Source organism: Mustelus asterias, chromosome 9, assembly GCF_964213995.1.
Source record: "Mustelus asterias chromosome 9, sMusAst1.hap1.1, whole genome shotgun sequence".
Classification (NCBI taxonomy): domain Eukaryota; kingdom Metazoa; phylum Chordata; class Chondrichthyes; order Carcharhiniformes; family Triakidae; genus Mustelus; species Mustelus asterias.
Window position 1 is genome coordinate 31456741 of NC_135809.1, and position 24350 is coordinate 31481090.

General features: G+C 40.4%; 1 protein-coding gene across 8 annotated transcripts in view; it reads left to right on the top strand.

The window, feature by feature from the left end:
- Positions 1-24350, top strand: part of immp2l (inner mitochondrial membrane peptidase subunit 2) — a 539159-nt gene that overhangs the window by 44286 nt on the left and 470523 nt on the right. For 2 of the 8 annotated variants that reach the window (XR_013498730.1, XR_013498731.1), the window contains exon 4: positions 22879-23015. The exons of the other annotated variants lie outside the window; for them this stretch is intronic. The gene's annotated coding sequence lies outside the window, so the exon portion shown is untranslated. The remainder of the gene's footprint in view (positions 1-22878; positions 23016-24350) is intronic. 8 annotated transcript variants of the gene reach the window in all.

Sequence of the window (24350 nt, forward strand, 5' to 3'; positions counted from 1 at the left end):
TACTTAATTTGCAAAAATGAAAAATAAATAGAAAAAGAAACTGCTTCTTATTTAGAGCCAGTATTTTTGGGGCCATATTTTGCACTCAGCAAGTGACACTGATTGCTGACTTCGATAAAAGCTGATGAAAGTGAAGATTTAGCGAGATATGTGATGTAGATTTCACCTTTCCCCTTGTTAGATTCAGTCTGAGCCAGCTTTGGGGATCTTTGAGGTTTAGCGGTGATGTCATCAAGCGGGATAAGCAGCTAATCATATTGAAGCCCCCTTACAGAGCAGACCAGGAATTAACAAGAAGATCTTATTGTTTACTTTTTATTTTACAGAAAGCAGAATATAGATTGGGACATACAAGTGGTATAAGGTGTAGAGTTTCGAGGCATAAAACCCTTCAAATTTAAACAAACTTTAAGATTCAAATTACTAACTTCTAATACTAGGGTCCTCAGTTGACCCACAAGATTCAAATAACAAGTATTTATGAATCAAGCAGAATTTACTAAGCAAGATTTCATATATACTTAACAAGCAATGAAAACAACATCAAAGCTTCTCATCTCTCAAGATCCCAGGAAATCTTGGTATTGTCAGCACAGGCTATGTCCCGCTTATTCTGAAGTGATGTTGAACTGGGTCTAGAAGAGTCATACCCCAGAAACCATGGTAACACTGTGCCAACACAGATTACAATTTCTCAGCTTTAATCCCCCAGTCTCCCACTGCTCCGTTCTCTTTTGGAGATAGTCCAAATTCGCTCATCCTATTGACTATAGGATGCAATTCATCTCATGTCACCCCACCTTTGCAACGACTGCTGCTTTATAGGTCATAAACTCCAGAAGTTTATATTCTATCACAAACAAATGCACATCTCCTTCCAGGTGCAGAGAAACCATAAAGTCACATTCTCTTGTCAATACATCTTAACCCAAGCCCACACTAAAATCAACAGTTAAGATCACTTCTTATAATATCAAAGAATAAAAGTTTCCCCACTCTGGTACAGATCCATTAAAACATGCAACATTTATTTAAACAGTGCCATCCTAAGTTCAGCCTGTTTTAGCCATTCCTTCAAACTAACTTAAAATCAAGCACCTAATTGTATTTACCGAAAAAAAAACCTCCTGATCTTATTTAGCTTCCTAAAAGGGAGGCCTATTTAATGGGAAGGAAAGATGATGTAGAATTCAGCAGAATTACTAAGTAAAATTTCAATGTTGTTGAATTCCATTCAAAGAAGGTTTTGACGTGCCCTTTATATGTAATAAACAATTCTGCTAAAAGTGGTCCAGTAATATCTGGACCACCTGCTGCAAGTCTGCAACTGTAGTTAATTAGAAGTTGCAAATTCATTTCTACCTGCAGATCTTCCTTGATAGGTGATAAAGAATCCATACAGGCAGGAAGTAGAAATCTGCATTGCTCGTATACGGGTGGGGGGGAGGGGATAGGCAGACCACTCAGTTTCTTTGTGTTAGAACAAATGATTAGCATTGCTCGTACCAGCAGCCCTCTATAGAACATACCACCGTTGTTAAAGTCCATCTATCATATTTGAGGAGATAGTATGAAGACATGATGACATTGTAATTTAAAGTGAAGGTAAAGAAACCCTGCAGGACATTTTAAATTTACGAGTGCTGTGCCGCCATTCATTATTTTGACATCATGCTCACCTGATTTGAAACAGGTTTGATGAAAATAGTAAGAAAGCTATGTCTAATGACTGTCAGTTTTGCATGCAGCATTATGGGTTTTACATCTGGTTATGTGCTACCCTGGAGGACTCTTTAATGCACAGAGCTGAGAATCTCAGGCTGCGAGTTGGTATCAACATTGGACCATAATTTTACCTCTGATGCATTGCTCTCCAGGCAGAGACTTCATGCTGGGACTGCAAATTGGAGCTTGATTACAATTTAAATATTTTTAGCTCAAATTTTGCACAACACTTTTCATTAGAAAAATACAAACTAAAGCTTTATCAATATATTCTCAGAGCATGACCATTTTTTAATCTTGGCGAAATAAGTTTATTTTTGTCACCTTATTGGGCGGCACGGTGGCATAATGGTTAGCACTGCTGCCTCACAGCGCCAGGGACCGGGGTACAATTCCAACCTAGGGTGACATTCTGTGTGGAGTCTGCACGTTCTCCCCATGTCTGTGTGGGTTTCCTCCAGGTGCTCCAGTTTCCTCCCAAACTCCAAAACTGTGTGGGTTAGGTTGATTGGCCATACTAAATTGATCCTTAGTGTCAGGGGATTAGCAGGGTTGGTATGATTGAGTTGCTCACATAGATCTCATTGTGCTATATTAACTGCATCAACAAGAACCTTTTCAATTTTTTTTAAAACGATGATTCATTTTTTTGAGTTATGGCCTGAATTTTTGATCACACGAAGAAAGATCAGTCCAATAATTAATTGCAAAATTAATTGTTTTCTAATGTATTTTACTTTTTTATGTTTTTATTATTGTACTGCCATTTGATTTAAGCATTTGGAGCAGAATATCTAAACTGGATATATTCTATTAAAACTTATGGTTTGGTATAGTGAAGCTGTTGTAAAACTGTTTGGAGGATGTGATTTCATAGCTTTTTAAACAATTTAATTTAGTCCTTTAAGTAATTTTGATAACTTTCTCCAAATTAACTGATGCTGTCAGTTTAGTTGTATAACATTTGCCAGTCTGCCATATTTCCTGTATGGCGTGTTACTGCACATCCTTTACTTCCTTGCCCTTGTAAACTGTCTAGACATGCCATGGGGGAGATTTTCTGGCTGTGCTCGCTCCCAAGGCCAGAAAATCCTGCCTGAGATCAACTGAACTTTGCATGGTCCTGTCCCGCCTGCTACGATTCCCGTGGCAGGTGGGATGGGAAAATTCCGCCCCATGGCATATTCTGTCTTGCTATCCAGAGGCAACAAGGGCCCCCAGTGGAGGGCTGGCTATGTGGGAATCCTCCCCGTTATCATCAAGAATTTGACGTGGAGGGTATTGCATGCAGCAGTCCGTGCAATAAAAGGGTAAGGTGGTTCATGGACTCCCAGGCCACCTATCTATTTGGTAGCCTTGAGAAGTCTGTGTTCCAGGTATACATAGACTGTGTCAAGTTGCAGCCCCTAGTCCGCTATTTGAAGGGGCTCTCCTCAAGTTTGTTTGCACTTTAGCGCCACCTTTCTGATCTTTAGCCACCTGGTGCAGAAGGCCACCTCATCAGATGCTCCTGGACCTAATGAAGTTGGCCATGAACAGTCCAAGTAGTGGGTGGTTGAGGGGGTCCTTCAACCTGACCACCTTCCCCTCTTCATGGTTGCGTCTATGCCTGGGTGTCACTGATGGATGTGTTTCGGCTTCTGCGACCAATGGTTCAGTTATGTTTCCGGTACATAGTGACCCCCCCCTCCCCACCATCGCTGCCGCAGTTGTTGATGAGGAATTGTGTGTTATACTGCAGTCTGAGGATATTGTATCAGCTTCCCTAGTATGTATTGATTTGGTTTCTCTTCCATAAGAATAATCCATCATTTACAGTATGCTACAAATAATACATCTATGAAGAGGATTAATATGCCATATGCATACATATGTATATGTTTTTTAATAGTATGCTTTTGGGAGAGTTAAGTGGCAGAGGAGTTAACTGTTTTAAAGATGATTGTTGACAGTATGTTCCAATTAATTAATTTTTCTGAACTAGTCCTTGTATCAGTATGTATGTATTCTTGTATAGAATAGCACTCATACATTAAAACCAATTAACAGATCTCAAATTTCCATCTCACAATATGACTGAAAATTCTTATATCAGGTTCTGTCAAAGTCTCAGCTTTCAGATTCGTAACTGTTATGCCTTTTAGTAGCATTGTTATTGGTTGCCTCAATGGAAAATATGTCACAGCATAACATTACAGAGATGTGCAAAACATATAGAGTAGTGATAATAGAATACTTGGATTATCCTAATGCAGATCAAGATAATAATAGTGTAAAGGATAGAGAAAAGGGTATTTTCTGAGGTATGTTCAGGAGAATTTTGATCAGTATATTTCCAGCCCAACGAGGAAAGAGACATCGCAGCCTCTCTGTTTGGGGCATGTGGTGGGACAAGAATATTGAGTCTCTGTTGGGGAACAGTTAGGGAACAGTGATCATCATATAAGGATTGAGATATCTATGGAAAAGAACAAGGTACAATCTGGAATAAAACCACTCAATTGGAGGAGGGCTAATTTCATTGGGGTGACACCAGATCTGTCCCAGATAAATTGAAATCAAAGATTGTCGAGAAAAACTAAAAGAACAATGGGATGCCTTTGAAGAGGAGATGGTTCGGGTACCATCACAAATGGAAAGATGGAACAACAAAAGCCAGACTTCTCTGGATGGTGAAAGAGATGGAGAGTAAAACAAAGCAGAAAGAGAATACCACATAACAGATGTCAGGTTGAAATGCAAGTGGGGACCAGGCTGAGTATGAAAAGTTCAGAGGGGAAATGAAAGAGGAAATCAATGAGGCAAGGAAGGTGTGATTAGAGTCTGGCAGAACATAAAAGCGAATCCAAAAGTCTTCTAATGTTGAGGGAAAGAAGGGTGGAAATTTTGGATTCTTTGGCCATAATATTCTAATCCTCCTTAGTTACCAGGATGTGGGTGGGTTAGATACATAGGGAGGGAAGTGCGGGAGGACTGGAGAATTGCAAATGTTGTCCCTTCAGAAACTGAACTGGACTAGCCATGTAAATACAAGAACAGGTCAATGGCTGGGAATCCTGTGGTGAGTAACTCACCTCCTGAAACTATTCCAACATTTTTGCCTATCTGTTTTTGGACTTGTTTCTTGTTCTAAATTGACTCAACATCAGAGTACACACACATGCAGTTGTAATGCAGGATCTGATCTTTACTGAATCATCATATGGTTGACTCTTAAATGTCCTTTGTAACTGCCTAGCAAGTCACTCGGTTCAAGGGCAATTAGAGATGGACAACAAATGCTGACTCTGCCAGTGATGCCCACATCCCATTAAAGAATCAAAAAAATTGCATGGTACAATATGTGTGCTTAGGTCCTTATTGACACATCATGCCCCACATTCCAGGATGTGTGCTTAGGTACAATTTCACGATTCCAGTATGAGTACAACAAATAATGGATTCACAACTCTGATACTAATTCCAGCTTTGATCTCCACATTCCATGCAAAATATAATTAAGTCATTGTATATCAAAGATGCATATAATTGACATAAAAAACATGGATCCAAGAAACATGTATTTAACTCTTCTCAATCTCTTTCAATCATTCTGTTATCATGGTTATATTGCCCTTACAAGCTCTTTCCATTGTTTTATTATAATTAAAACGGGTGATCAAATTAACCGATTCCAAACTGTTACAGTCATGGATGAGTGAATTTCAAACATTCCACCACTCCCTTTAATTTAAAATAGCCTTCTCTAAGACCCGCAGAAACAATGCATCCATGTTCATGCGAAAACTCATATAATTCATCGTGCTCCAACCCCACAGACAACCCAAGACATTGAGGGTAGTGTGAACCCTCGTTCCAATGCCCACCTCCCTCTTTTTCCCCTTTCTTCATCTGCTTCCAATTTTCCTCTGTCCTTTTGACCAATCCTTTTCCCTTCTGTTCTCATCCCTAGTTCCCTCCCCTCCCCGTCCTCCTTTCCTCTTTTCTTTCCTAGTTTCTTCCTCTACATATAACTCTTTATCTTTTCATTTTTCCATCTCCCTTGCCCCCTGCCCTCCTCTTCTTACACCTGCTATCCTCTCCTCTATTTTCCCCCTGTACTCTCCTTTTCCACCAGCCTCTTCGCTCCTTTTCCCCACTTCCTTCTAATTTTCTCCATTCTTCCGTTTCTTCCTCACTTTTCATTTCCCTACCTCATCAAGGTTCTGATTTTGCTTAATTTGATTACGGCATTTGGAATGGACTCTGTGGAAAGCATCACAGTAAATCAACTAATTTGAATGAAAACTGCAATGCTGTAAAACATTATAATGATCTGTCACATCAACATAAAGTCAGCATTAAATCTGCAAATGTAGGAATCCATTTTGATTATCCTCCAATAGAGGCGTTTTTTAATGTATTCCTTAGTTTTTCCATAAAATTGTTGATAAGTAGTGCATCGGAATAGTTATTAGCATGTGTCACAGAACACATCTTTAAAATGCCAATTGGTAGTATTTCTTGAGGGAATTGCAGGTCACAATCTCCTATTATAGTCTAGCCAAAACAGTGGAAAATCAATTTTTCAGAAGTATTCTCATTTGCAGTGCGGAGACAATGTTCCTGTGACTCTGGTGTAACCTTTCTGGTGTTTAGATCTTATTAATTAGAAATAACTACTTTTACAGTCTCAGCTATTGGTTCAGTGAATGAAGGAGTTCCAGCCACATTCCCTGTAGGGAAAAAACACTTTCCATAGCTGTATATATGTAGGAAATAACTTGAATTTAAAGTGAAATTTTCAAAATAAGAGCACACTCTCGTTCTGAATTTTAATAGTAATACCACAACATTCAAACCGTTGATCATTGTAGATACAGAGTGGACGAGGTTCAGCTACTCTGAATCCTAATTTGTTAAGCACTTGCATTTGTAGCCCATTATCATTTACTCAGATTGCACAAAGCACTTCATCAGCTGAATGAGGGTGAGCAATTGATAGCATTCCGGCTTCTGAATCAGAAGATGCACAGTCTGAACCTCACTTCAAACAGCTTGCAAGTGGAGACTGGAGCTCCGGTTCAAACTCTGGAGATCCAGTGACATATATGCATCAGTTAGGTGTAGGTGGCTGCCTTCATCATAAATGTTGTGGGAGGCCATAAAATTCTCCCACCATATAGAACTAGCCACCCTTTGATGTAAAGGACCATTAAGGCAATGGAAGAAACGTTCCTATTGTGGCCAGTCAGCCTGCGAATCCTTCCATGATTTCATAATTTTTTGCAAGTGTAGATTGTGCCACTTATTGTTGTGTACATAAATACGCAAGTCACGATCCCATGAGATGAGTTGATCTGTGTTTTGTTTAGTGATACTGGCTGAGGGAATAATTGGTGGGAAGGCAACCAGAGAATTCCTTGCTCTTCTTTAGTATGGATTATGGTATAATTCACATCCACCTTATCAGGAACTCAAGGCTTTGGTGTAGTGTCTCATCCTTAAGATAGCACCGAAGGATGCATACTGGCAAGTTGAATGAAAGCAGTAATTTTTGACTACATGCTGGATGCCATTTGGGAGGTACAGATGGCAGTTGTACTGCTTCGGAAGAGTATCAACAGTGGCAACATGAGATGGTCAATGATCTTCCAGGGGTGGAAATGATGGTGGTTGATCTGTTAGTTTTAAGGAGGTGGAGATATGATGGAAGAGGCCATTGTTGACCTTGATCAGAATCTGCTAAGACTGCTACATTGAGCTCGCCGGATGAACCTGAAGCTGAACAAGGAAAACCTGCAGCTGAAGATGACTGAAGTCAAGTACATGGATCATGTAGTGATAATGAGAGGACTTTGTCCAGATCTTGATAAGGTACACGCTATAGCAGAGAAACAACACAGATGTAAAGACGGTTCAATAACTTGTAGGATTTGTGAGCTACCTAGCCAGGTTCTTGCCCAATTTGTGACAGAGCGTGAACCTCTGTGCAAGCTGACTGCAAAGGATGTTCAGTGGTGTTGGACGCAAAGAAAAGAAGCAGATTTCACTTGCGTCAAATAACTAGTGATGATAGTTCCGGTGCTGAGGTACGGCGATGTCAACAACAAAGTCACCCTGCTGTGTGATACCAGTGGAACAGGACTTGGAGTAACTCTCATGCAGCAAGGACAACCAGTTGTATTGCATCCAAAGCATTAATGCAAATTGAACGCCATTATGCACAAATTGAGAAAGTGTGCCTGGTTATTGTCTTTTCTTATAAGCATCAAATCAGTACCTATTTGGGAGAGCGAAAGTGATGGTAGGTTATTGAACTTCAGTACTTACCTCAGGTTTAAATTGAAGTTGTGGTGCAGGAACTACAGCTCTCGGCAGGCCTTGTGACTTCTCGGCAAACGCCGGTCAGGAAGTGGCTGTATATGTGCTTGTTTGTGTCCATTACCATCTTTAGGTCAGGAACTTGGGCTTCCTATGCATGTGCCAGCCCAGAAAGGGCCGCACGGGTGCAGTTTGTCCATTTTCATATCTTCAGGCTATGAACAGAAAGAAAAGAAATAAAGCTGTGTGGAACTTGAAGTCAGAAGACCTGCAATCAAAGTGCCATTCCAGACAAGTCCCAGGGAGTAGATCGGTGGGAAGGGGGACAGGAAGAAGGTCCCAAATCAACAAACGGGTCCCAAATGTGGAAGTGGGGACAGAAAGTGGTCCCAGAAGAAAGTCCCAGGTAGGAACAAAGACAGGGTTCAGAGATATATCTCACTGAGTCAAGATAAATGACAGGAGCAGAAAAAAAGGCCCTAAGTTAAAGAGAGAGTTGCTAGGAACAGACCTCAGATGAAGTGGGCTTGAGAGAAGCTCTGAATATCTCAGAAAGCAGTCATAGTTTGGTGACTGCATGATGCGGGCCATAAGGGCAAAGGTCCCCTTTGGACCAGTGGTGTTCTCTTTGGCATTACTGAAGATCTGAAAGTGTTCTTGGTGCTGAAGCTAGAGTGTATGCAGAAAACCAGAGGACAGAGACCTCAGAAGGCAAGATCGAAACCCAGGAGGTGGATTCTTGTTGAAGCCACCTGGGTTGGAGCAGTGTTTGGAGAGATTTCCAAAGTGAATTATTCAAACATGGAGATTGGAGCCCCTTGTGAGAAGGACAGAGTTTCAATGAGACTAGTGTGATAAGAATCTGGTGGGGTTGTTGAGAAATTCATAGAATCTGCTTTGGTCACACCTGTATTTAATTTGAAGTGTGGTATGCCTGACCCCAGTTCACCAGTTGGTTCACATATACCATATACTTACTCTGAAGATTAGAGTATAAGATGTTAATTGTTGATTGTTTTCATCTTTCTGAATTGTATGTATCTGTGAAGAAATAATTTGTAGAATGCTGTTGAGCTGGTTACTTTGCAAACATTCTGTGGACTCAACAAAAGTCCGCTTCCTTGGTAATTTGGAAGCTGTGTAAAGCAGATATCGCCTTGATCATACATGGTGAAAGTTAACGCCCAGGTAGATTGTCACAGCCGCAAACATCTCCATGCAACCGGAGAAACTGCTGTTTCACAGCAGAGAGCTGATGAGAAAGAGTTGATTTTGTCAACTGAATAAGGAACAGAACAACCATTAGTCCCAGAGGTCAACTGCTCCCCACTGAATGCAATAGATCAGCAGCAACACTCACTAGGGTAACAACAATCCTCCAAGAGATAACGTCACCCCAGGAATCCGGAGACACCAGGCAAACAACCTTTAGCAGCCTACACACGTACCATTAAAAAACATGCTTGTTCAGAGACAGACAGAAGTGAGACAGACTAGAATGGACAGTTTTCTGTTCAGACCTGATGACTTTCTTTATAGACCATGAACGTGGATGCCTTGCAATTGCACACAGTAGTGCATGCAATGCGTCTTTTTTTATGAAAAGGGGGATGTTTGGAGAAATGCCTTTAACCTGTTGTGTACTGTGGTTTGCAAGTCTTGTGACCTCTGTTGTTCCTTTGTGAGTAAAGAATTGAGACAGAAGCCATTTTATCCACCATTTGGAACACTTGTCATTGCCCTGACAGAGATCAGATAACTCAGTCCAAATTAATAATTGAAACTAAGACCTTGCTTAGACTGCATAACTCAACTACTCTTAGAATAATTTGATGAGCCACTAAGATATCTCTCTTGCTATTTCAAATGCATATTAATTACTTTGGTTAAAGTAATCTTAAGCACAAAAGTTTGCAGAAGGCAAGATTAGGAATGACAATGTGGAAGATAAATACCAACTTGGACTAATTGGGCCCTTTCCGCCTTGTATGATTCTATGTAAAGTGTAAAATCATGACTCTGAGAAATGTAGGGATTATTGCGCAAAAATTTCGAATGTAAATGTAATGAATGGGATTAGAAAAGGGGCGGTTGTCATCTGCTCAGAAGCACAAATTGACTAGAGGAAGAATAGAAGTTAAAATGACTTTCTGCAGGAGTGTACCAAAAATGAATCCAAGAGATGATGACTTAATTCTTTGAATGGCCTTGTATATAAAAGTACAGATGTGCTGACTGTTAGTTTAAGATGATGAACGGTGGAATTTAAATGAAGGATATGAAGTCAAAGGGGAATCGCGCAATATTGAAAAAGTTTGCAGTTTCAAACAAAATAGACTGGAAGTGTCCATGGAAGAGAGTTGGCAAGAGGTGGGACCCACTGTTGTCTTGCATAGTGCAGCCTGGATGTAACTGCTGAAAACTTCATGGGAGAATTTGGAAGAAAATGGCCATGAGCGAAGTTCATAAGCTTTATTGAATAATTGATGATTGAGGATTTCCTTCATTCTACCTGAAACTTAATGGTTTCATTTTGCACTGAATCCTTTCATCGCCTTAAATTGACTGAAAACTCAATCAGCTGACTGACAAAAGAATTATCTCCAGCTGTTCTGTATTCCCATGGCCTTGGTTATTGTCAGTCCGAATAAAATCAGTCTGCAATGCCACATGCATTTTCTGTTCTCGGAGTGATGAAGAGTAATGATTGATGTTGAGAATGCTTTTTACCATAATAAACTTACTTCAGTAATGCATCTTCTTGAAATGTAGCAAGTCCATTTTTTTCTGGAAGTTGTGGTATGCCATGTCGACACTATAGTTAAGAAAGCCCACCAACGCCTCTACTTTCTCAGAAGACTAAGGAAATTTGGCATGTCAGCTATGACTCTCACCAACTTTTACAGATGCCCCACCATAGAAAGCATTCTTTCTGGTTGTATCACAGCTTGGTATGGGCTCCTGCTCTACCCAAGACCGCAAGAAACTACAAAAGGTCGTGAATGTTGTTCAATCCATCATGCAAACTAGCCTCCCATCCATTGACTCTGTCTACACTTCCCACTGTCTCGGCAAAGCACCCAGCTTAATTAAGGACACCACGCACCCTGGACATTCTCTCTTCCACCTTCTTCCTTTGGGAAAAAGATACAAAAGTCTGAGGTCACATACCAACTGACTCAAGAACAGCTTCTTCTCTGCTGCTGTCAGACTTTTGAATGGACTTACCTTGCATTAAGTTGATCTTTCTCTACACCCTAGCTATGACTGTAACACTACATTCTGCACTCTCTCATTTCCTTCTCTATGAATGGTATGTTTTGTCTGTATAGCGCGCAAGAAACAATACTTTTCACTGCATGTTAATACATGTGACAATAATAAATCAAATCAAATCAAACCTGCTTAAAAAAGATTTTATGTTTTCCTTATTGAGCCTTGAAACAGTTTATGGCTTCACAAAATAGTGGCTGATATGAAATTATCACAAAAACAGTTATCGTTTATTGTATCCTTTTTCATGAGACATTGAATGGATAAAAATAGGACAGAGAATTTATTTACATTGTACCACTCCACACTTGAAGCAAGTGTTATAAAGTAAGGTGAGCTTTGTTCTGGGGCTATTTAAAGGGCCACTTCAAAAGTTGCAGCTCAGGTGCTTTAGACTTCCTTATGCAGTGGAATCATTGTGGTGAGTTGTTGGAACAATTTGGAGGTTTTTGCGAAGCACAGAAAGGCAGAAAATAAATGTTTACTTTCATAGGTATGGGGCAGCATTGCAATACCATGTTCTCTGCAGCATGAGCAGGATATGCAGAGAAGAAGAGGATATAGATAGTCTAAGTGAGGGTCTGGCAGGTGGAGTACAATGTTGGTAAATGTGAGGTCATCCATTTTGGTAGGAATAACAGCAAAATAGACTATTATTTAAATGGTAAAAAATTGCAGCATGCTGCTGTGCAGAGGGACCTGGGTGCCTTTGTGTAGGAATCTCAAGGAGTTAGTTTGCAGGTGCAGCAGGTAATTAAGAAGGCAAATGGAATTTTATCCTTTATTGCTAGAGGGATGGAGTTTAAAAACAGCGAGGTTATGTTGCAGCTGTATAAGGTGCTGGTGAGGCCACACCTGGAGTACTGTGTACAGTTTTGGTCTCCTTACTTGAGAAAGGATATACTGGCAGTGGAGAGGGTGAGGAGGAGGTTCACTAGGTTGATTCTGGAGTTGAGAGTGTTGGCTTATGAGGAGAGACTGAGTAGACTGGGGCTATACTCATTGGAATTCAGAAGAATGAGGGGAGATCTTATAGAAACATATAAGATTATGAAGGGAATAGATTAGATAGAAGCAGAGAAGCTGTTTCCACTGGCGGGTGAAACTAGAACAAGGGGGCATAGCCTCAAAATAAGGGGAAGCAGATTTAGGATTGAGTTGAGGAGGAACTTCTTCACAAAAATGGTTGTGAATCTGTGGAATTCCCTGTCCAGTGAAGCAGTTGAGGCTACCTCATTGAATGTTTTTAAGGCAAGGATTGATCAATTTTTGAACAGTAAAGGAATTGAGGGTCATGGTGAGCGGGCGGGTAAGTGGAGCTGAGTCCACAAAAAGATCAGCCATGATCTTATTGAATGGTGGAGCAGGCCTGATGGCCTACTCCTGCTCCTTGTTCTTATGTTCTTATTAACAGGGATTGATAGTGCAAAGACTACAACCCTGTCAGTGTACAGTTGGTTTGTGACCACACCAAGACATTAAATTAGATGAATGCCCTCTATCCTGGCAATGTTTTTACTTTGCGCCAATCTGCAATACAGTCTTCCCTCCAAGATACAATACAGGATGGTTGTTTGGCAACAATGGCTCCCCATTGCACCCATGGTTTCTGACACCATCCCACAATGCAATGTCAAAGGACCTTCAATGAAAGCCAGGGAGAAAGTCATCAGTCTCCTAAAGCAAAGGTTTTGCTGCTTAGATCATTCATGGGGATCTTTACAGTACACATCCAAAAGAATGTCAATTGTGATGGTATGCTACGTATTCCGTTGCCTTGGAATTACGAGAGTCTAACCACTATACCCTCGGACCCAGACACAATCTTGCGAGGAGGACGAAAGGAGACCAGATCCATGATATGCAGCTGGCCAGAGCAAGGGGGTTCACTTCAGTCGAAATGAACCTCCCCACCCATAATATGGATTTATTATTTCATAATAGTGCGTTCATTTTAAACTTCCCATTGCAAAATCTCCTTGCCCAACATCATTCAGTAAAGGCCCATGGCAAAAGTTTTCACCCAACTCTTCCAGCAACATGTTGATAACACAAATAAAACAGAATTAATCACCTTTGTGCATTCCTTTAGTGCCTATCTTGTGGGTACATCCATGCAGTCTCCTGTTTGTCAGTTCTTCAGAATTGAGAATGTCTTGCTTCATTTCAGGTTAATGGGTTTTGGGATGACCTTAGTCTCCTGCTATGTCCGAATTCTGAATAAACCTGTTGTTTCTGGAGTCTAGTGTCAGGCATATAGCAGAGATGGTTTGAGTGATCAGCACCTTGACGCTGGGCAATTTGGCTTGGGAGAGGATACTATTTTGTTGACACCGGTATGGAGGAATGTGTAAAGGCACTGCTGATGGTATTTCTCCAGTGATTTGAGGTGCCTGCTCTAATTTGTCCAAATCTTCAAAGAATGTAGGAGCCTGAGCCGATTTGGGTTCTTCTGTCTCCTTGGCAGATCTGGTGGACTCCCTATCCCCTTCTTGGCTGGAGGTATGTATTTTATGCTTTGTCTTCAGGTTCATCTCTCTCTGACTCTCCTCTTCCTCTTTTACGTGTGCCCTACAATTGAGTGCAATATGCCTCACCCGCTTACACCGGTGGCATTGGCTTTGCGAACCCAGCAAAGAACAAAGAACAATACAGCACAGGAACAGGCCCTTCGACCCTCCAAGCCTGCGCTGCTCCCTGGTCCAAACTAGACCATTCTTTTGTATCCCTCCATTCCCACTCCGTTCATGTGGCTATCTAGATAAGTCTTAAACGTTCCCAGTGTGTCCGCCTCCACCACCTTGCCCGGCAGCGCATTCCAGGCCCCCACCATCCTCTGTGTAAAATACGGCCTTCTGATATCCGTGTTAAACCTCCCCCCCCTCACCTTGAACCTATGACCCCTCGTGAACGTCACCACCAACCTGGGAAAAAGCTTCCAACCGTTCACCCTATCTATGCCTTTCATAATTTTATACACCTCTATTAGGTCACCCCTCATCCTCCATCTTTCCAGTGAGAACAACCTCAGTTTACCCAATCTCTCCTCATAACTAAGCCCTTCCATACCAGGCAACATCCTGGTAAACCTCCTCTGCACTCTCCCTAACGCCTCCACGTCCTTCTGGTAGTGTGGCGACCAGAACTGGGCGTAGTATTTCAAATGCGGCCGAACCAATGTTCTATACAACTGCAACATCAGACCCCAACTTTTATATTCTATGCCCCGTCCTATAAAGGCAAGCATGCCATATGCCTTATTCACTACCTTCTCCACCTGTGATGTCACCTTCAAGGATCTGTGGACTTGCACACCCAGGTCCCTCTGCGTATCTACACCCTTTATGGTTCTGCCATTTGGACTCCTTGTGCTTGGACTTGCCACAATGGTGGCATTTTATGGTTGACACTGCATTCTGTTGCATTTTGGCTACTTTGTGTACTCGGGCACCAACACCCAACAGTGTTGCTTTATTTGCAGCAGTTCCATTGAAGTAGCTATCTCAAAAACCATTTTAAAATGTAGACTTTTTTTTGTCAGCTGTTTCTGTTGTGTCACTTCGTTGCAAAGCCCACAGACAAAACTGTCTTTCGAAGCATCCTGTCGGAAACCACCAAATTCGCAGTGCTCATCTTGACTCTTCAATACAGCCACAAATTGTACAATGGATTCGCCTTCCAATTGTGTTCTCTTATAAAATCGGAATCGTTCTGCATCATAAGTGGCTTCGGGGCATAATGATTCCTTAGCGCTTTGCACAGGTCGGCTAGGGTACACTCTCCAGGTTTCTCTGGTTGTATAAGGCTTCTTAATGTCGTGAACATTTTGCTTCCTATAGTGCTTAAGAACACTGCTGCTGTGAGTTCCTCCTTATTTGCCTTCAAGTAAGAGTTGAAATGCTCCATGTATAGCATCCAGCTCTCCACACGTTTGTTGAAAGGCCCCATTGCCCTTCACATTCTGCCACTTATTGCATGCTTTTTCCACTCTTCGCGTGCTTCTTGCCATTGTCAACTCACTGACTGTGATTCCCTACTCTTCCCATTGGTTGCCTTCCAAGTCTCCTCGGGACCGCTTCCCTCCCGACGGTCTCAATGTCCCCGGTGGAGAGATCCCTCCCCTATACCTGGCCTCTGACTGTAGCCCAAGTCCCCATTGTGACCACTTCCTTCAGCCTTCCTGACAAGTACCTCTCCAGTGTCGAATGCGGTCTGAGTCCCCTCATGACCATTTTCTTTCCATCCTAGGCCTGTTCCCACGAGTCTACCTCAGTACCTCAATGATTTCCCATTGTTTTTGGAGTCCACGACGATGTCAATCTAGCTCCCTCTCCTGAAAATCGGCGGTGATATGCAGTCCATGGGCCATGACTCCACCCCGTTACCAGTTATCAAGTTTGGAGGTCTGATATTGAAGACTAATAAGGACCACGAGTTCAGTAGTAATAAACTAACAGAACAGTTTATTACATGTCTTTCTTCCTAGTCAGCGTCAGACTGCCCAGGCAAGTTCCACCCAAGGTGCGGCCTGCGTCCAGGGTCACCTGACCCATTCTCTAAAGGGCATGCCCCAACATACGTAACAGACTATTTGAAGCTCGTGGACTTAATGTGCCACTTCTTGGTAGCAAAGTTATGTCTTGAGTAGGTGGGGTGGGGAGGACAGCAGATTGATAGTGGCTATGCGTAATGCTGTGAAGCCAGGGTAAGCACTTCTTTTGTCCTAAATAAAATTTTACCTACCATTTTGGTGGCAGCAACTTGGTAGGATTTTCCTTCTTGTGTTTTCCTTTAAAATGCCTTTAAAGCTTGAGTCTTGCACGTTCAGTTCCTCTTATAATCAGCATAGCCTAATTTCTTGGTGTAGCCTAAAGCAGATGATAGACGCTTTTCATATGCAAGAACTGGTTTTAGACTGCCATGAGGAATAATTGTTGGACCCAATTTGAGGTTTGATGTATTTCAGTCACTCTTGGGATGTGGCAGATAGAATCATTGAATAAATAACACAGAGATAGCGGAATTAAATTTGATGCTTTTGGTTCTGTCTGTAAACTGTTGGAACGCGGTCCAATTCTTATCCCTTTGCATGGTGTGCTCTTAAACTATCAGGAGTATGTATGACTTTTAGATAAATGGATGATATTTTCATGGCAATGAAGACATGTTAGAGCTACACTTTTTTTCTCACCATCCTTATTTTCTTCTGTACATTGTGATATTTAAACTCACTGTTAAGCAGTAATATTGAACAGATGTGCCTGTTCAATATATTGTATTGCAGATTGCACTCTCAAGGATGAAAGAATTGAAAGGAAATGCATGGATCAGTTGAGGAGTCAATGCAAATAGAAGAAAAAAAGATAAATCTTGCCACAATCTATGGTGAAGATTGGACTGTTCATATTGTTGTGGCATATGGTATACAGTTCTATTTCCTCACTTGCTAAAGCACAACACAGCAATCTGTTCATTTTTTGCAATTGGTTATCTGTGCAATTAATTTATCAAAAGCGTATTATTTTGTTTGAGTGGAAAGTTATCTTCAAGGGCTTTGTGTCAGGAAAACAGTGGTGACCTGAAAATATCAGGGAAATCTAAAGCATTTGGAATATTTTCTGCTGGTTATATCTTTTAAAAGAGCTATGGGAAAATGTAAATTGCTTAAGGCAGGGACAGCTTGGCTACATTAATGGAACTACTGCCTTTGATTTGTTGATGAGTTTAGCAACACTGCAAACAGATGTTTCCCTAAGGCAAGTTGATAACAATGGGAGATAGAACATGAAGGGATTTGACTAAGGTGTTAGAGATTCAAACGAAAGGACAAGGTGTGAAGAGAAGGTCATAAAGTACATTTACGCTCTAAAAGCTAGACTCAGGAAATCAAGGTAATTATGTTTGACATCTGAAGAAGTTGGTTTAGAAAAGGGAAGATAAAAGGGGAAAACTAAATAAGAAAATTATTAAACTTATGCAAGGAGACTGTTTATTAGACCTTAGCAAACTGCAGGAATAGCTGTTTTAACTCCCCAGAAGCAGTGTATGTGAAGAAAGTCTGTCTTGGTAGGCCATCTGTTTATTCTCCCTTAGAAACAACCCCAAAGAGATATTACTGCTCGCTGTGGTAACTGTTACTAGATTTTTTTTTTGGTGTTGTGGAACCTTTGGGGAGCGTTAGCTCTAAAGTTAGTGAGATAAAGATTGTTTGGAACTGTGTAAAATTAGTGATACTGTGTATAGCCATTGTAAGAAGTTTAACAACACCAGGTTAAAGTCCAACAGGTTTATTTGGTAGCAAAAGCCACACAAGCTTTCGGAGCCTTAAGCCCCTTCTTCAGGTGAGTGGGAATTCTGTTCACAAACAGAGCATATAAAGACACAAACTCAGCCACAAAAAAGACACAAAATAGCCATTGTCTCAGTTGAGTGCACTTCTAATTTACTTCATTCTTGTTTATTTTATTGTTTACTTTAATACATATTTATTTTATTTAAATTCATAACAAACATCTGGGGCATCCTTTTCTGGACTTCAAACCATTCCTCACCTTATACCAGATTGCAAAATTACAATTGAGATTGGTTGTTTCAAGTTTTCCTTTTGGGATTTGAATTAACATGGCATTTACCATCAGCTGTGTCCTTAACATTTGGAAAGTGTGAAAGTATTAATCCTTTGCCTTTAAATGGGTGAAAGCTACTTAAAAAGCAAATATGTTCTGTTATTAATTATTCTAGAATAAGTTTCCATTATTTCCAGATAGCTTTTAAGATTCAGCCGTGATTGAAATTCGTCCAGATGTTTTACCCCTTTTAGATTAAGGGAAGGAATCACTGTAAATCAATAAGACATGGGTTTTAATTACTTTATTTAATTGAGTTATATGTTTAAAACAGCAGCATCAATAAGTTGAACACCAGTGAGTCAAGAATTGGAAAAGTTATGCAGAAAAATTTTGAGTATACAATAAATTAAGTGCAACTTAGAAAAATGTGGAAGATTGTTCAATTTTAATATAATTCTATGCTGATGATAGTTGTAAAGTTTAAATTATTTGTATTATTTAATTATAGATAGTTCTATCTCAAAATTATTTTGCGGTTATTATTTAATAGATACTAGAATTGTGATTGTATTTCCATACATAGATTTGCATGATACTCCGTGATAATATTCCTGTCATGGTTCTATCCCTGATGTGATATCTTTTAGGATATCATACCACGATGAAGCATGTTCTAATAAAGTGATGACTCGATGATGAAATCTTGAGACTTGTATGTTTAAACATACATCCTTTATTGGTAGTCTTTAACTATTTACAGATCCTAGGTAGGGTCACGCATAGAGACGTTCCATGTAGGTAGGTTGCTTACTTACAGAGTTCTGTTCTAAACTGTTCTCCCAGAGTCTCTTACTATGTGACTCTATACATCATGCTGTGGGCTGTGCGAGGCTCCCGTACCATGTTAATTCTTGCTCTGCCAAGCACTTTACATTACAATGGTATGCACACAATATCACAATACTTTCAATTATGCTTTGTTCCACACTTGCATAATATATTATGTTGGACTACATAAAGGGACAATTAGTTTACTGTGTTTAATTGAATTCGCATAGAAGTTTGTATGTTTGCTTCCACCTAAGCAATGATCTATACTAATGAAAAATTATATGAAACATTGCTCAATGGACTTGGCAAACACAATGGGCCTGATTTTACCATTTTGATTCTAAGTGCTGAATCTGGGCACAATTCAGATCCGACTTGGAAAACTGCTCTCAGGCGCGTCCATACGAACTTAGCCTGAATTGTGCTGTGCCTCCCACACATTTTAGGTTAAATTGGTCATTTGTATAAAAAACAATGACAGTTTTTTTTCTGTGCTGGTTGTATTTTACGTGGCATGTCCCAGAAATGAAGAAAAATTATGCTTGAAAGAATTGGATGATGGCTTATCACGACCGAATCGCTGCAGCTTTGAACTGCGCATGCAGGGTGAAAAAGAAAATTTGAAAAACGCGCCCCTGTCACATTGCTCCCGGGCCGCAAAAAGCAGATAAAGTGGCCCGGGAGCAAAAAGTGGGAGCGATGGCCCCCACATACATTGCCCCACCCCCACAACATAACTGTCCCCCTTATCCACCCACCCCGCCGCTAGCCAGACCAATCGGGACCCTTTGCCCCCCCCCCCCTTCTCCCCCACCAATCGCCCGCAGGATGGCAGCGGTCACCCTGCCCTCTCCCCCCAGCAGAGATCCATCTGGCCTACCCCAACACATGTCGGCGTGCGAACGCAATGGTGAAGGTGGAAATGCTGGTAAAGTTGGGCGGGCAGCCCATTAATTCAATTTAAATGCCCGTTTCGGGCATAGTTCAGATCGCGGCCATTTCCGGGCCTTGGTAAAGTGGGCATCTACGCGGACACGGGCACGGACCGTGCTAATCGCCTCACATCCGACTTTACCAAATTTTCACATCTGAAAACGGGCGTGACGCAATGGTAAAATCGGGCCCAATATTTGACATTTGGACAAACAATAAATTGATTCTGGATTCTATTTCTGAACATTTAAAATAATTTGAAACTAATTCAAATTACTATGGGTGAAATTTTTAGCCCCTCCCAGAATCATCCAGTCCCACTGAAGGCAATGAAGTTTTGAATTTCAGCCCTGTCTTGCCGCGAGGGGACAGTAACACTTCATCCCATGTATATAAACATGACTGTCTTTCTGAACAAATGAAATGCCTATTTTCCATTTGAAAAAACTCTTCTAAAGTATAGTTCACCCATTGCAGATTGAATGTTTACAGAATACTTTCAGTCTTTCCAGATTTTTGCATTTCATCATTTTATTTAATTGCAAATTAATCAGTCTGTTTAAACTCTGCCATTTCAGAGAGATTTGGCAACATAGTGTGAGATAATGCAAATAATCAGTTTACTGAAAATGAGCTAATTGTTAAACCTTTGATATACACTTCGATTAAAGCTGCCTTATGAAAAAGGTACAGTCCCAGATAGTAGAGGAAAACCAGGTGCTCTTATTAAAACATGCTACAACACAAATGAGAAAGCAGCTCCACATAAAACAAGATTGTAACCAAGAAGAAGACACCTGTTTTTTTTACATTTGTAATTAGACATGGTTTGAAGTAACATAATTTAACACTTCTAAGAACATTCGTGGTCACTTTACCCTGACATGGATGACTTAGTTTTACAGTCAGTTATGAATTCTAATTTGGTCAATTGTCACTATGCAGGAGGTCATGTGGCACACTCTGTGATTTTATTCATAAGCAGGCTTCCTTTGGGTATGAATCTGGTGTGCAAATGCCAAGACCTTTTTCTAATCACAATCAAATTTGCATGAATTAGTCACGCTGAATCTGGAATTTAATACTGATAATATGTTAATTATGCTTTTTAATCAGTTGCTGGACAAGTACCAACCTTTTATTAGGATTTTAGCACCGAGTATAACTGGCACCTGTTAATTGAGACAGCCAGGCGGAAATAACATTATTCTACTCATTAGTTTACTTTCATTGAGCAAAACTCATTGGTACTGATTCAAATACATTGGAAATCAATTGGTGCCGAAAAAAGTGCCCTCTGTAAGCGACCGTCTCCATCTCACACATTCCAATTAACTGACATTCACTGTAATTATAGCAGTATGTGCAGGAAATGCAACTCCTTTTCAAAGTGCTCTTCATGTATAATACATTCCTGGAGTAATTACTGTTGAGTAATCTGGCTGTACTCTGAACACATTCTATACTCTACATATAGTCAGCCTTAGTGATGTTTAGTGCATCAATTTGTTCACCTAAATGTGCAGTGAGCATGACATTTTAGGTTAAATTGGTCATTTGTATAAACAACAATGACAGTTTTTTTTCTGTGCTGGTTGTATTTTACGTGGCATGTCCCAGAAATGAAGAAAAATTATGCTTGAAAGAATTGGATGATGGCTTGATCATTGTCCCACCAGAAAATCTCTCCAGTAGTCTGAAGACAGATACACTGTCAATGCGAAGTACTTTTTTATCAATTAAAGTGCTGTCATTGGTGGAAAGCTGAAGTGGAATGTGTCTCCACAGATTCTATCTGACCTGTTAAGTGTTTCCAGCATATATTCTATTTGTTTTACTTTACTTTTCCGTGATTTTTAAAATAATACTGGTATTTTTTTTACCTATCTGCCTTATGTTTATGCTAGATGTAAGGCATGAATTGAAAGTTTGCAAAGGATTTGCCCAACTGATATCCAACTGTGGCTTTGTGGTGTTATTATAGCAGTTAGTTTATTTGATGCTTGTGGTAGATTTTAAAATCCTTTTTATAAATGTGATGTAAAGATATTTCATGTAATTTTCTGCTATAAAATAACAAGCGAGTTAAGTCTTTTCTCTGCAACATAAAAATTCTGGAATTCTTATCACATAATTTAGCCTTTAGGAAAATGTCAACATGAAATATGATACTACACCAGCTGGTCTGTCAATCAAAGCAATCTAGCAGAGGTTTTTTTGAGCAATCATTTACAATGTCAGCCAGTTGATTTTCTACACGTCAAAGAGCAGGAATTTAAAAATGCTTCATATCTTGCCAGTTAACAGGCCTTATTCACCCTTTGAGAACATTCATATCTATACACTCTATCAATTGGTGACTCTCACATTTCAGGTTAAATCCTTTGCAACAGTCGAAATGGGGTCTGTTTAAACTCAATACTGAGTTTAAATGGCCCTGCTGACTTTGGCTTTCCTGCACTGCAGGATTGATACCCCGTCCTTTTATCCTTGAAGTTTTAAAATGTATTTATTCATGTCACAAGTAGGCTTACATTAACACTGCAATGAAGTTACTGTGAAAATCCCCTAGTCGTCACATTCCGGCGCCTGTTCAGGTACGCTAAGGGAGAATTTAGCATGGCAAACAAACCTAACCAGCACGTCTTTCAGACTGTGGGAGAAAACCGGAGCACCCAGAGGAAACCCATGCAGACATGGGGAAAACGTGCTGACTCCGCACAGACAGTGACCCAAACCGGGAATTGAACCTAGGTTCCTGGTGCTGTGAGGCAGCAGTGCTAGCCACTGTCCCACCTATATGTGAAGGCAGTAATTGTCGGAAATGAGGGGGGGACTTCCACATCTGGATCCCACCCTCCATTCCCTGAAAATCTGGCTCTAGTTATTTTACTGGGAGAAGTTTGAAGTTAGGTGAGGTTAGGGAACACAGCACAGAGAGAGTAAGCAAAGCTTACTCCCAAGAAAATTTGTACACTATTGCTGAGTTTTTTCTTATACAAGGTAAGTTTCCCACATGCATTCTATATCGTTAGAGGAAGAATATTATTAGTCAGCTATGATATTTGCCCTGATGTGTTAATGTCATTTGTGGTATCATAAAAGTGTGTGCAGTGCAGACCTAACTCAGTCATTGATAGATTTACACTCAAAAGTGTATACCCATGGTAATTTCATCCTATCTATTTTTCTTCTGAGTAAGCTTTGCTATTTATCTATTCTCTCTCCTGTCATCTTTCTCCAGTAAAACAATAGGGGCCTATTATTCATGGAATCGAGAAGACTCTGCAGACCTTTAAAAATGGCAGATGGAACCTGGATGCCCCACCCTCATTTTGGAGTTTGCCTATAGGGGAAAGGAAACCTGTTTGAATCACACAGGTGGGAAACTATAATTCAGTGCTGAGTTCAAACAGACCCCATTTTGGCTGTTGTAAGGGTCTTAACCTTCTCTGGTGGGATTCAAACCCGTGTCCCCAGAGCGTTAGCTTGGGTCTCTGGATTACTAGTTCAGGTGCCATCATCACTACTCCACCTCCTCAAAGCACAATTGCTACAAGATTAGATTTTTCTTTTGAACTGTGTGTGAGAAACACTTTTTTCCAGGAAGAATCAGCATTTATATGAAGTTTTTTAAATTCACGTTGTTAGAGATTTTTGATCTCTCTTATGAAAGAAACTCAAGATAGCTCTTATCTGAGGTGGAATTGTTTCAATTCCTTGTTGGCACCCCCAGGATTTCTTGGGAATTTGGTGAGATGGTTTTTAATTTTGCTGCAAAGAAAGTGAAATCTTTTTTGTGGAGAAAAGTATTACGTTGGAAGAAGGATCATTTTGTTGTAGCTGACTTGCTTATTTAAAAACAAATTTAAAGGTAAGTATCATCTGGACAAAGTAGAATTGACTGGGCATTTGTTAATACCACGATGGAAATGTCAGAGGATATTCAAAGAGTTGTGAAATAGAATTTAAACAGAAAATGCTCACAATACGGAACAGATTTATTAGAATCTGAAAAGACAAGTTGAAGTTTTGAGCCGAGAGACCCTTTGTCAGAACAGTGGAAGAAATCTGTTTTGTACAGGTACAGAAAATGATTGATTTTATCTGTAGATAATTCCTTTGAGGACTTATACTTTATTATTTTAAGCTTCAGGCTACTTTCATTATTTCAGTTTTATTGCAGTTTTGCATATCTCAGGGGATCTTATTGCAATTTCTTGCTTGGTTTCTTTGGAATGATTGTGGTCAATTTCCAGAGCAGTGTTACGGACAGGGGGGTTTAATTTAAACAGCATCAAATTCTCCTCTCACCGTCTGTTTTTAAACAGAAAGGTGTTTTTGATTAGCTTTTACCTTTATAAGTGATGGTGCATTTCCTCCGGTTTTGGTGCGATTCAATTTTCTATTAATAGCCCCACTGCAAGCTTGAGATAGGATGAATTCAAAGTGTTAAGTTTAAAGTTTATTTATTTGTTAGTGTCACAAGTAAGGCTTACATTAACACTGCAATGAGGTTACTGTGAAAATCCTCTAGTCGTCTTACTCCGGTGCCTGTTTGGGTACACTGAGGGAGAATTTAGCATGGCCAATGCACCTAACCAGCACGTCTTTCAGACTGTGGGAGGAAACCGGAACACCCAGAGGAAACCCACGCAAACACGGGGAGAACGTGCAGACTCTGCACAGACAGTGACCCAAGCCGGGAATCAAACC